The sequence below is a fragment of the Petaurus breviceps genome, unplaced genomic scaffold (assembly GCF_028583685.1).
Source record: "Petaurus breviceps papuanus isolate PSGF00001 unplaced genomic scaffold, PetGlider_PUasm1.0 90740, whole genome shotgun sequence".
Classification (NCBI taxonomy): domain Eukaryota; kingdom Metazoa; phylum Chordata; class Mammalia; order Diprotodontia; family Petauridae; genus Petaurus; species Petaurus breviceps.
In genome coordinates, this window is record NW_027187330.1 from 6,265,029 (window position 1) to 6,279,405 (window position 14,377).

Below are 14,377 nucleotides of genomic sequence, written 5' to 3' on the forward strand. Positions count from 1 at the left end.
ATTTATGCTTTATTCTGGAGGCCAATGGGTTTGGATTGGCAGAGGAGCAAACTCAGATTCGAGGTAAGGAAGATCTTTTTCTTAATTAGAACCATTCCAAAGTGGAATGGGCTGCCTCAGGAAATAATGGACTTCCCTTCACTAGAAGCTTCAAGCAAAGGCTGGCCAACCATTTATTCATTTATTTATTCATGTATTTATTTATTTATTTGTTCATTCATTCATTCATTTATTTATTTTCAACAATCGGGGTTAAGTAACTTGCTCAAGGTTACATGGCCAGTTATTTCTGGGTGTGGTGGGAAAAATTAAAATCACATAAATAATAGCAGAACTTTGATAAAAGTTTAACTTTTTTAAATTACACTAAAAATAATAGGAATTGAGGTAATTTAATATGATAAAAATTATCTACCTGGAGACAAGAGTCAACATAATTTAAAATGGAGAGATATTCCTCTAAATGTGTAGAAAGGAAGGTTTCCCACTTTCATCATCATTTTATGTATCAGCAAAAAGCTAGCAATTTTCATAGGTCAGGAACAAAACCTAAAGGACTTAGTATAAGACCTGAAAAAGTACAATATTATTATTTATAAATGAGTTTATTGTAATCTAGGAAAATAGAGAAGCCTTAATAAAACAATTAATTTAGACAATACAGTTTGATAACATTTTAAGGTATAAAGTAAGCCCATGCAAATCATCCACATTCTTACATACTAAAAAAGACAAAGAAAATGTGCTACAAAAACGCTATTAGAAACAAAAGATAAATATTTGGGAATTTAACTTACCATGCGCACAGGTGATCCTAATAAAGTGTCCATAGAGTTGACAAAAACAAAAGGTGAGGTAAATAACTTGGTATGTTATATCAGTGGTTTGCTTCAACTACCGTTTGGACTACATGATTACTGAAGTTTTCTTTAGCAGTAAAATTCTGTCACTAACAGTACAGAAATCAATGTTCATGAATGGGTTGATCAATATAGTTAAAAGGACATTGATCCTCAAATTAATTTATAGATTTAATTCAGTTTTAATAAATATGACAATTAAAATAGAATTGTGCAAAAATTAAATAAGGACAGGTAGGTGTGCAATAGGTAGAGTGCTAGGTGTGGAATCAGAAAGACTCATCTTCCTGAGTTCATATCTGGCTTCAGACACTTACTAGCTATGTGACCCTGGACAAGTCACTTAATCCTGTTTGCTTCAGTTTCCTCATCTGCAAATGAGCTGGAAAGGAAATGGCAAATCACTCCAGCATCTTTGCCAAGAAACCTCTAACTGGATTCACAAAGAATTGGACATGACTGAAAACAACCAAGCAACAACAAGAATTAAAAGAATTTTGGAAAGGAAGTTGACAAAATAGGATAGATTTGTTCTTCCAGGCTTAAATATTTATTCTACAATTGTTGTCCAACCTAGTTGGACTAAACATATATAAGTATAAATAAATATATACAAATGCATATGAACACATGTGTACAAGGACACACATGTATTATGTATATTCATATGTGTATGCATATGTGTATATATGCACATATGGTAATGAATCAATGGAATAGTATAGTGATGTCTCAAATAGAATCCAATACATAGAAAATATATTTTTGATAGATTTATGAAAAATGTAAACTGGAGCAAATATTTCATTAGTTAGTAAATATCGTTGGGAAAATTAGAGAGCAATATAATGCAAAATAAGATTGGGGAAACATTTTGTTGTAAGTGAGATAGTTAAAATTTCGACATTAAAATACACAAGGAACTAATACAAAAATTCAAGAAAAAACAACCATAATCTAGTGGATAAATTTTGCAGATAATTCATAAAAGGATACATGGATTACAAAAGAATATATCAAAAATATTCAACCTCCCTAATCTGTTAGCAAAATGAAAATTGAAATAACTCCGAGTTATCACCTCAGACTGATTCAAAAGAAAACAAAATTTAAATGCCATATTTCAAAATGAGAAAATAATCCTTATCAGGTTGTTGAGAAAGATGCCTACTTATACATTACTAGTGGAATTGCAATTCAGTAGAATAATTTTGATGAACTTCCTGTCAGTATGCTGCTAGAAATAATAATATACTTCAGTTCCAATAATTAAAAGCACAGTGCTCTAGTGCCTAACATAGTGTGCTGTGCATAGTAAGTGTTTAACAGATGTTTGTTGAATTGACCTGCAATCATTTGCTCTAGCCCCCTCATTTTACAGATGAGGAAACTAATGCCCAGAGAGGTGAAATATTTATCTAATGGGAAGGAAGGAATGCATGTTTAATGTGAAAACTATTATTAACCTTGCTCATTATTCTGTAATTATTCTGTGGGCACTAATGAATAATTATAATTATTTAATTGCATATTTTATCTATATAGTATATTTTGTAATTATCACCATAACAATTAATACTCACTAATTGTTCTGTAACTGAAGGAAGTCTTTTCCACTTTAAGCTTGTAATTTGGCTTTTAAAACTCATGAGCCCACGGAGTCTTTTGCCCTCACATTCACTCATAGATACCATAGCTGTGGGGTTCTAGAGTCACAGGTTAAATGCAAGCTGGAGTTTAGAGGAGATTTAGTAATTATCTAGTCAGTGTTATAGGAATGCCAAGATCTGATTCTTGATCTTTATTGTCAATCATTAATTTACATCTGCTAGAGGCAGAATCCCCACCCTTGACCTTAGATTTCTCATAGAGACAAAAAGATAGTAACTACCTTATATAAACAGCATGCCAAGTAACTGGATGAAAGGGGAAAAAAATTGTTGGGCACCTGGGTGCTACCTTATAGTTGACATTTTCAACTATGTGTAATCAAAAGATTTATATTATCTGAATTTTTCCACTTTGAATCCTAGTATTTAACAATCGTTAAATTAAATTAAGTATATTAACTATATAATACTAGCAAGGGCTCTTAATCTGGTGTTCCTCGACTTTGTTCTTTTCATATTTTGATAATTGTATTTCAGTAGAATTGGTTTCCTTTGTAATTCTATGTGTTTTACTTAATACATTTAAAAACATTCTTCTGAGAAGAGTTTCACCAGCCCATAACACAAAAAGTGCTCAAGAACTTTCCCAGTAGGATTATGTGTAAACCCTGGGGGAAAAGGGGGGGATCAGATTAGAAATAAAGCAATTTAATTAGATGACTTTTCTTCTACTTTTTGGGAAATAATCAAGGTTAAGCAACCCAGGGTCGTATAACTAGTAAGTGTCTGAGTTCAGATTTGAACTCAGGTCCTTCTGACTCCAGGGTCAATGCTCTATCCACAGTACCACCTACTTACCCCTTTAGTTGATATTAAAAAAAATCAACTTCTTCAATTAAAGAATGTGAATGATTCATCTGATATGAAATGTTTTCTTTTTTTTTTTAAAGGACAAATGCCCAAGTGAGAATATCTCCACCTAACAGATGGGTCAAATTTGTCTGTCTGACCCTGGACAGAACTCTTTGAATAGAATTTCTGGGACTGATGATATTATGTCAAGTCACTATGGGTTAGAGATTAATAATAGAAGTTGGAACTACAAAATTAAGTTTTTATTTGAATATCTCCTGGGTATAACCTATTCCTAGGGAGAATTTTCAAGGGAAATTTTCCAAGGAAAGACTTCTCCCTGGAGAGTGCCACCTCTGGCCTTGAGCTGTTAGCCCATTTTGGGTGCTAATTATAATGGCAGCAACCACTTATGTTTCCCAAGGAAACATTGTGTTAAGCTTTATAATGCATTTTAACTCAGTATTTATTCCCCCAGCAGATATGCTGTTTTCCAAACATCTGGTGCAGGCTTATGTTGAGATGAATTGGCCTTTCCTGAGAATGCCTTTCTGGATGTTAGAGATCAGTAACCTGAGAGCAATGGGTAGCTAGAAGAAGCTATTTTGGGGTAAAAAATTTACTTCCTCCTTCTAAAAAAGATGTATTGAATGCCATCAAATTCAACCCCTCATGTAATACAGGAATCTCTTTGATGGTGTTCCTAACAGAAGCTCTTCTAGCCTCTGCTCAGCCTTTGGTGAGAAAGGATTCACTGCCTTAGTAATCAGCCTCCCTTTTTCTGCTGAGTAGTTCCTATTGTGAGGAAACCCTCTGTCCAGCTGATAGCTACCTTCCTGTAACTTCTACACCATCTTGAGTAAAACAAAACTCACCAATTTCTTCTTCTATTATAAGAACTCCTCAAAACACTGAAAACAACTAAATATCTTCCTTTATTCATCTTTTCTCTATCTATATCATCATTCTCTCCTCATTTCCATTTCTCACAAAATAGAATCATTTACATTTTGTAGTACTGCAAGCACGGTCATCTGAAAATACAGGTAGAGCTTCTGAATCCTTAGCTGACAAGACTCAGTGGTACACTTTGCAAAAAATATGTTAGAGGACCATGCCCCCACTTTAATAGATTTTGGTTTTTTAGATCTTTATTATAATTTCAGCTGTTTATTTCCTGATCGGTTTCCAGGAGAAACAGAATTGTTTCTGAACTTGTTAAAGAACTTTATAATTTCCTGAAGAAAATTCAGCCTCCTCTATTCTTCTTGTTTAATTCTGTGCCCAACCCATTTGTACAGTCTGTTACAAATACACCTGAAGCATCTGTAAATCCTTACCATCCACAGGGGAATCCACTTCAACTTGGACTCTGCCCCTGGATATCCTCCATCACAGTGAGATTTTATCTAAATTTACCTATTATTTATGTTCAGAGGGTCACTTTTTCTTTGCTAAATGTTTGATATTAGAAGGTCATTGACTAGGGTAATTTCTGTTGTCATATCTTTTTAGGAAATATTTTTTAATAATAATATCCTACTGTTATATCTTTTTAGGAAATCTTTTCAATAACAATATTCTACTGGTGGTGTATGGTTGCTAGACATGGAACACTATTGTTTCCAAAGAATTGAAAATAAGTATCATATCACTGGGAGGCAGGGTGGGGGATAGGGGACATGAATAGGCCATGACACATAATGGATGAGGAACTTCAAAGAAGGACAGGTGTCAGAAGTGTCATCAAGGAAATATTCTAGGAAGAGAAGGTGAATTGGTCATGTTGCATGGGTGGGGATGACAGATGATGAGGCCTAGAGGTCCACTGATTTTCTTGCAATGGCAGCAGAAAGTAAGAAAGACTTCCATCATGGTGGACACCCTATGGTGAATTTATGGGAAGATATGACAAGAGTTGCTTAGACTGGACAGGTATGGATGGAACACTTGAAATAATGAGATCACAGATATTTTAAAAATATTTTTTGTTTCAGTTGTGTCCTACTTTTTGTGACCCCATTTGGGAAAGAGACTAGAGTGGTTTGCCATTTCCTTCTCCAGTTCATTTTACAGATGAGGAAATGGAGGCAAACAGGGTACAGTGACTTGCCTAGGGTCGCACAGCTAGTAAGTGTCTTCGGCCAGATTTGAACTTGGTAAGATGAGTCTTCCTGACTCCAGGCCTGGGGCTCTATCCACTGTATCACCTAGCTGCTTACTCATTTCCTTTCCCCAAGTGGCCTTCTATTTCACACAACTGATGGTCCCAAAGTAAGAGAGTTGACATTGCCTGGCAAGGAAGTGACATCTGAATCCCAAAGAAACTTTTTATCGAGACACTTACCTGATGACTCTCATTGTCCTTTGGATAACAGTTTGCTTTCTTCCTGGAGCTTCAGAAGTATGATAGGGAAATGAGCCCTCCCTGTTTCTGACTCCTTTGCTGTGTTGTTCCTGGGCTCTCTAGTATTCCTTTGCTTCTCTCTCATTGTTGGCATCTTTCTCCAGCATCTCTGATCTCACTTTTCTCCCGCTAGGGCTAGTCCCATTTTTCACCTCCCCTCTTTGATCTCCGCTGGTCCCTTTCATTAGCAATTGCTTTTTGGACTTTTAAGGGAATAAAACACTGCATCTAGTGTTTGGGAAAATAGCAAAGCCCTTAGAACTTGGCCTGGTTATCATGGAGAACATCTCAGTGGGGGTCGGTGAAGGACTGGCTATGGTCATTTGCTCTTTAGCGCACTAATTAGTCATCTAATATCAAGAGTCAATGAAGCATTGACTTACCAACAGGGAGTAACTTGGACCCTGGGAAGAATGTGACTCACTATCTCATTATCTCATCATGGCGTCCACATGTGGTTGTAGGTGACAAGCATTATTAGCCTCATTTTATAGTTGGGAAAGCTGAGTGAAAAGGGGTCAAGAAGTTTATCCAGTGTCACACAGTGAGTCGGCAGGGAAGCTGACATTATTAATATCTTCAATTAACATAGAGCCCTTCTCTGGAGAAACTCAAAGTACTTCTCATCTCTCCTAAGATGTTGATTTTTTCTTTTCTTGGTGCATCATTTTACAGAGCAACAAAGATGTTTTAAAGACATTTCTTATCTATTCCATATTGACCCAGACATAGGTTACTTCTTGAATGTGCACTCTCATCTGTGAAATGAAAAAAAAATTTCTACTTTAAAAGTTTTTTCAACTACTTGTAAACAAAAATAGTTTACATTCAGTTTTTGAAATTTTGAGTTTCAAATTCTCTTCCTTTCTTCCCTCCCACTTCTTTGAGGAGATACATGATTTGATATAGATTATACCTGTGTAGTAAGGCAAAAATATTTTTTAAATCAAACAATATATTGGGATCATAGATTTTAAGCTGAAAAGGGCCCCAGAGTTCATCTAGTTCAATTCACTTTATTTTACAGATGTAAAAACAGAGACCCAGAGAAGTGAGGCTACTTTTTCAAGGGCACATAGGCATTTAATGATGGAACTAGGATTCTCTCTCAGGACCTGACTTCAAATCTACCAGTCTTTCTGTTGTCCCACATCATCATTCCTAAGGGCCTATGAAACAAGATTATTATAGACTGCATTTATGTGTTTTTACTGGCCAGATTTAAGAGAAAATATGACCTGTGTTTAGACAAATATGGTACTACTTTTGCCTCTGTGAGATATCATGTCCACATGGTGGTGGCATGGTTGGTTCATTTCATCCCCATGTAAGGGCACAGGAAGTCAGTCCTTATTATTTCCTTTAAGCATCATGATGAATAATCTGAGACTTGGAACTGGATGGGGACTTCAAAGTCATCTAGTCCCATCCCCTTCTTTTACAGATGAGGAAACTGAAGCTCTGGCACGTTAAATGGCTTTACATATGAGCGCCACATAGATGTAAGCAGTGGGGACGAGATTTGAAGCTAGGTCCTCTGATTTCAAAAATAAAAAACCAGTGCTTATATTTAATTGCAGGGTAAATAACCTGTCCAAGGAGAGAGAGAGAGACAGACAGACAGACAGAGAGAAAGAGAGACAGAGAGAGACAGACAGAGAGACAGAGAGACAGAGATACAGACAGATAGAGGGAGAGACAGAGAGGACAGAGAGAGGAGGTACAGAGAGAGGGAGAGAGAGAGGAAATAGATTGAGATCTAGTCTCTCTGATTCCAGTGTATCCCTGTTTAGCTTAAGTAAGGATTCCAAGCTCTAAATATTACCACAACCAAGGAAGGGGGAGGGAGTCCTCAGGGACTATATTTAAATGAGCTTTAGGGATCCAGCTTCACCTTTGAGAAAGGTTGGTGACTAGCTCTCAGTGAAGTTTCTAGGTGATCATATTGTTATAGTCCAGGGCCTAATGACAGAAACCTGTGTTTGGAAAGAGATGACCTGGATTTGAAGGCCAGTTTTGCCATTGATTAACTATATTACCTGGACCTCAATTTCCTCATCTTTAAAATGAGGAGGGTTGGATTAGATGGCCTCTAAGGTCCCTTCTAGTCCTAACCTTAGGACAGCACTTCATTGTCAAGAGGTTGGAAGAATATCGTGGTTCCTTGACTTTTCAGTCATCTAGTCTTCCAAGGGAGCCCATGATCATGACTTCCCTGTAGCCCAGGCCAAAAGTAGAGCTCTGGAGGAGGGAGGATGATGTCATTGGGAGGAGACAGTGAGGTAAGCCTCAAGCAGAAGAATCCTGATATGGCAGCCTTTATGCCAGAGCAGGGAAGATATTCCTATGATCCCTTTGCTTTTATTTAGGGTGCTGATCCCTCCCTCAGACACCTACTGATTGTGTGATCTTGGCCAAGAAACAATCTCTCTGGATCCCACTTTCCTTTTCTGTAAAATGAGAGGGTAGGATTTTATGGCCTCTAAGTTTCTTTCTGGTTCTAGATCTTGGTTCCTATGATCTTATTATGCTTAAATAATTGAGAGAAAACATTGTACCAGGAGACTGGCAACTCTACCAGCAGAGGACAGCACCAAGAATGAATGAACGAATAATCATTTATTAAATACTTACCATATGCTAAACACTGTTATAAGAATTAGGGATACAGTTACAAAAAAGCAAGACTGTCTCTGCCTTCAGGGAGCTTATAGTCTAATAGAAGAAGTCAACGGATATAGGGAAGTGGTGATCAGGGAGGGGGCGTTTTGGGCAGGGATGTCGTGCTGGCATGGGGCAATTAATTGGCATGCACTTTCTAGGAATGTTAGTGTTGATTTAATTACTGTTTACATAGCTAGAGAAATGAAAATGAGGGATAGGTGTAAGGAGAATACAGAGATCACACATTTCATGAGAGCCAGAGGAGCCCAATATGAGATTTTTCATCCAGAGACTGTTAGTAATGTGGGGAATATGCATTGTATGATTTTCAATGACTATGATGTATCTGTTGCAGAACATCTGAGAGGGGGTAGTGGTCCAGATCTGTGATTTCATCAATGTAGGAAACTTCTGGTATGGAAACACCCTCCCCCAAAGTTTATGAGCAACTCATCTGTAATTTATCAAAGAGAGATCCATGGGCCAATAAGAGGACACATGACTTGACCTAATGACAGAAACAACCAGTAGGTAAGAAAGTATGTGAACCCAAGTCTCTCTAACTTCTAGGATGGTCCTTAATCCACTGTGCTACATTGCAGAGTAAGTTTTTTCCTTTAATAAAAAAATCTCATTTTGTGGTCAGTGAATGGCTTTTATGTCAGGGAGATGGTGCCAGTCTACTGAATTGTTCAGTGGAGATTTCTAGATGGGGACCTAACCAAGAGAAGTATGACCCTTCTACCCCCATTAAAACACATGGACAACCCTTCATGCCACAGCTAGGTCTGACTCAATGTTTGTTACTGGTATCACTCATACACACTGGACTCCTACTGTATGGCCTCTGTAGGGCAGAGGTGGCCGTCACAAGGTGCCCATGGTTATCTCAACCTGCTCATAAACATGGGGATTTTCTATAGATAGTATTTATTCCTTCTTAGTCATAAAACATTATCCTTTTTTGCCTTTTCTTCAAATTTCTGAGACTACTCCAGTGGTGATGGTCCTTGTGTGTGGTCTATTCCTGCTGCCTTCTTTTCTCCCTCCACTCATTCCTTAAGTCCTGGAGTGGCTCAGTCTGTTTCGGTCACCTCATTCTAGGCATGTCTCAGGTTACTGTGAGCCTAGCCAGAGAGAGCCCCAGTCCAGCCTTAGTGTACTTGGAATTGTCCTTGGATATAGGAAACCTTCTCAACCTAAATTTAGCCTTCTGAATTCGCTTTGATCTGGATTTATGTGAAGCTATTTAAATTTCTTCTTTCTGAAAACACTTTCCTATTTTTGCCCCCTCCCTCACCCACCCAGGAACAAAAGAGGGTCTGCCCTTCTTACATTCTATCCAACTTGAGAACCAGCAGCAATAGCAAACGTGCCTGTTTGCTATTTTCAATCTATACTTAGCCATACTCTTTTGCCTGCCACTTTCTAAGTCAGAGCCTTCAACACCACACCCTGAAGAGTGACAAATACCTGACTAGACCCATGGGATGAAAACAGCCTTCTTCTCCCAAGCCCTTCCCAGCCCCTCTGCACACATATGCTCTCCTTAGCACCATTCTCTGGGTTTTGAGTGGCCTGGGTCAGACCCGGGGAAACCAATCTTGGCTTTCTCATCAATGGATTTTTCTGCATTGCCTTGAGCAAATGTAGCATCTCAGCACCTCCAAAGTAAGAAGGAAGAGGAGTACTTTCTCACCTCCCTGGGGTGCTCTGGGGATGAATTATTTACTATTTGTAGAGCACTTTATAAAGGCTCAATATCATTATACAGGGACCACAGGACTCAAAAGCAACATTGGATGCTTGACAAGGTGGTTATTATTATTAAGCATTTATATAGCACTTTACATTGAACAAAGTGCTTCACAATCATTTATTAGTTAATTTTCACAACACTCTAGTAAGAGACAGTCATCGCCTCTCCCTGGGAAAGAAGGAAACTGAGGCCAAAAGAAGTCATCTGCCAGGCAATCTGATGGCCAAGGTATTCATTGGAACTGGACATGTCTCTCATTCAGTTTCAGGTGTAAGACCTGTGCCTTTAACGTCAGACTCCTCTTCTCCCCCCACAGATCCCCGAGCTTTCACTTATCTTAATCAACACACCCACATTCACTATAACCATCATCTTTCCAGATTGTGCTGTAATTTTTGTGACTTTCATTTTGAAGCTCTAAATCCATATATGAGCAAACTATTCAGTTTTTGTCTTGTTTTGTTTGTTCTGGATATGAGAAGATCTGGATTCAAATCTTCAGTTTGTTACTTATATACTTGACCAAGGACAAGCCATTTTACTGTTCAAGATTAAATACTGGACTCATACTGCCCTTAAAGAGTGTCTGGATGGGTCTCTGTGCCCCACTAGCTGATGGCAGGTGGCACTCCAGCTTCTCTCTAAATAGAGCTACCAGGCAATGCCTTGCTGGGTGGCCAGATTATCACAACACAGCTACCAGTAATTAAATCTATATGCCTCAAGGCAGACCAATGTTCTGAGCTAGCCTAAGTGATACATCTGTAAGTTCCATGAGAGTAGGGACTGACCTTATCTAAATTCTGTACCTTTCAAAGCACCTAGCACAGTGCTATGCCCTCCACTCAAGAAGGCCCTTAATAACAGGCTGTTGAATTGTTGATACCCCTGCACTAAAAATCTTTATGTGCTTCTCAAACTCTTTAGGCATAGAAGGATGAAGGGGACCAAAAACATTTTCCTTTATAATTCCTTCTGTATCATTAATCATCTATAGTATAATTATGAAAGATAGTATGATTATTTCTGAATCAATAGATTATTTCTCTTATTATTGGATATCGAAATTTTTATTTATTTATCTTAACATTCTTTTTAAAAAAAATTTGGTTCCCAATTTTCTCCTTTCCTCTCACCCCTCCCCAATCTACTAAGAAGGCAAGCAATATATCAATTATACATGTGAAATTATGCAAAACATATTTCTATATTAGCCATATTTTTAAAAAAGCAAGAAAAACAAAGCAAGTGAGAAAATTATATTTCAATTTGCATTCAGACTTCATCATTTCTCTCTGGAGGTGAAGAGCATTTTTTTATCGTGAGTCCTTTGGAATTGTTTTGGATCATTGTATTAATCAGAGTAGTCAAATCTTTTGCAGTTGATCATCATTATAACATTGAGGTTACCATGCATGATGATCTCCTGGTTCTTCTTACTTCATTTTGTACTGGTTCACATAGGTCTTGCCATGTTTTTCTGAAAATACCCTCCCCACCATTTCCCACAGCATAATAGTATTCCATCACAATCATATACCACACGTTTTTCAACCATTTCCCAATTGATGAGCATGTTTTCGGTTTCCGATTTTTTATATTTGTGTACATAAAAATCCTCTTCCTTTTTCTTTGATCTTAGGGTTACAGAGCTAGTAGTAGTATTGTTAGGTCAAAGCATATGCACAGCTTTATGACCCTTTGGACTTAGTTCTACATTGTTCTCCAGAATGGTTGAGTCAGTTTACTACTCTGCCAACAGTTCATTAGTGTACCTATTTTCCCCTCATCCTTTTCAATATTTGTCACTTCTGATAGATGTGAGGTGGGACTTCAGAGTTATTTTGATTTGCCTTTCTCTAATCAATTGTGATTTAGGGCATTTTTTTTCATATGACTATATGCTTTAATTTCTTCTTCTGAAAGCTGCCTCTTTATATCCTTTGGCCATTTATCAATTGGGAATGGCTCTTATTTTTTATAAATTCGACACAGTTTTATACTCAGTACATATTTGAGAAATGAAGCCTTTATCAAAGAAACTTGCAGTAAAATTTTTTATATTAATTCATTGTCTATGGTATCTTTTAGCAAAATGTAGTTTCTCTGATTATCTCTTCTAATTGGGTGTATTTTTGCTTTTGCTTTGTCTGAAATCATGATTGCTACCCCTGTCTTTTTTTTAAGTTGAGCTGAAGAATATTATATTCTTCCTCCATCCTTTATTTTAACTTTGTGTGTGTCTTTCTGTTTCAAGTGCCTTTCTTTAAACAAAAAAAAAAATGTTGCTTTCTGGTTTCTAATCTGTTCTAGTATCTGCTTTAGTTTTATGGGTGAATATATCGCATTCACATTCACAGTTATGATTACTGTTTTTCCCTTCCATTCCATTTTCTTCTCATTCTTTTTATCCTGTCACTCATCAAAAGTCTATTGTGCTTCTAACCACTACCTCCATTAATCTGTCCTCCCTTTTGTCATCCCTCCTTTTCTCTTATCCCCTTATCCTCCTATTTCCCTTTTGGGTTATTTACATTTCTATACACAACTGTGTGTGTGTGTGTGTGTGTGTGTATAGACACATACATACATATGCATATATATGTGTATGTATGTATTCTTCCCTCTTTGAACCAGTTTTGATAAGTGACATTCAAGTTATACCATCCCTCCCTCATTTCCCCCCCACTGTAAAAACTCTTCCTTGTAGACCTTTTTGTATGTGAGAACATTTTCCCATTCTACCTTTCCCTCCTTCTCCTAGTGTAGCTTTTTTTCTCACTCCTTCAGTTTTCTTTTTTTTTAAGATCATTCCAACATAGTTGACTCACACCTCAAATAACACCTCGAATCAAATTTTGGAGTAGCAGAGATAAAACATCAAGATGAGAAATTTTTCCAGGCTAAGAAAACTAAGGCAGTCAGCAGGAGAAATTTGTGACACAGGGGTAGAGTCAATTTTTCTATTCAACTATGGTCTTTTAATCAGCAATGCCCTAGAAAGTCCTCTATTTCATTAAATATCCATTTTCACCTGAAAGATCATACTCAGTTTTGTTAGATAGGTTATTGTTGGTTGTAATCCTAGCTCCTTTGCTTTCTGGAATATCATATTCCAAACCTTCCACTCTTTTGACTAAGCTGCTAAATCTTGTGTGATTCTGACTGTAGCTCCACAATATTTGAATTGTTTCTTTCTGGCTGCTTGTAATATTTTCCCTTTGACCTGGGAGCTCTGGAATTTGGCTATAATATTCCTGGAAATTTTCATTTTGGGATCTCTTTCAGGAGGCAATCAGTGGATTTTTTCAATTTCTTTTTTAACCACTGGATCTAAGGTTTTGGGGCAGTTTTTCTCTACAGTGTCTTTAAATACAATGCATTTTTGTCATTCAGTTGTTTCAGTAATGTCTAACTCTTTGTGATGCCATTTGGTGTTTTCTTGACAAAGATACTAAAGTGGTTTGCTATTTCCTTCTCTAGCTCATTTTATAGATAAGGAAACTGAGGCAAACAGGGTTAAGTGATTGACCCAGGGTCACACAGTTATTAAGTGTCTGAGGCTGGATGTGAACTCACATCTTCCTGACTCCAGTCCTGGTGCCATTGCACTACCTAGATCCCTGATATGATGTCTAAGCTCTTTCTTTGATCATGACTTTCAGGTAGCCCAATAACTATTAATTTATCCCAGGTCAGTTGTTTTTCTGATGAGATATTTCACATTTTCTTCTAATTTTTTCATTATTTTATCTTTGTTTTGCTGTCAATGTCTCATGAACTTATTGGCTTCCAGTTGTCCAATTCTAATATAAAGTAATTATTTTCTTCAGTGAGATTTTGTACCTCTTTCCGTTTGGCCAGTTATATTTTTGAGAAATTCTTTTCTTCAGTGAATTTTTATACCTCCTTTTCTCTTTGGCTTATTCTGCCTTATAAGGAGGTCTTTTCTTCAGTGAATTTTTGTTTCTCTTTTACTACCCAGTCACTTCTGTTTTTTAAGGTGCTATTTTCTTCAGTATTTTTTGTGCCTCTTTTACAAGGTTTTAATTCTCTGCTCATAATTTTCTTGCATCACTTTCATTCCCTTCCCCAATTTTTCTTCTGTGACTCTTACCTTTTGCTTCAACTCTTCCAGGAATTCTTGTTGGGATTAGGTGCAATTAGAATTTTGGGAGGTGTGTGTGTGTGTGTGTGTGTGTGTGTGTGTGTGTGTGTGTGTGTG

The 14,377-nt window shown here is 37.1% G+C and overlaps 1 long non-coding RNA gene across 1 annotated transcript in view; it reads right to left on the minus strand.

Annotated features, from left to right (window-relative positions):
- Nucleotides 1-5,864: 5,864 nt before the first annotated feature.
- The window catches only part of LOC138145574 (uncharacterized), a 51,479-nt gene continuing 42,966 nt past the window's right edge, over nucleotides 5,865-14,377 (minus strand). Inside the window, exon 3 of the long non-coding RNA XR_011164256.1 lies at nucleotides 5,865-6,487. This is a non-coding gene — a long non-coding RNA (uncharacterized lncRNA). The remainder of the gene's footprint in view (nucleotides 6,488-14,377) is intronic.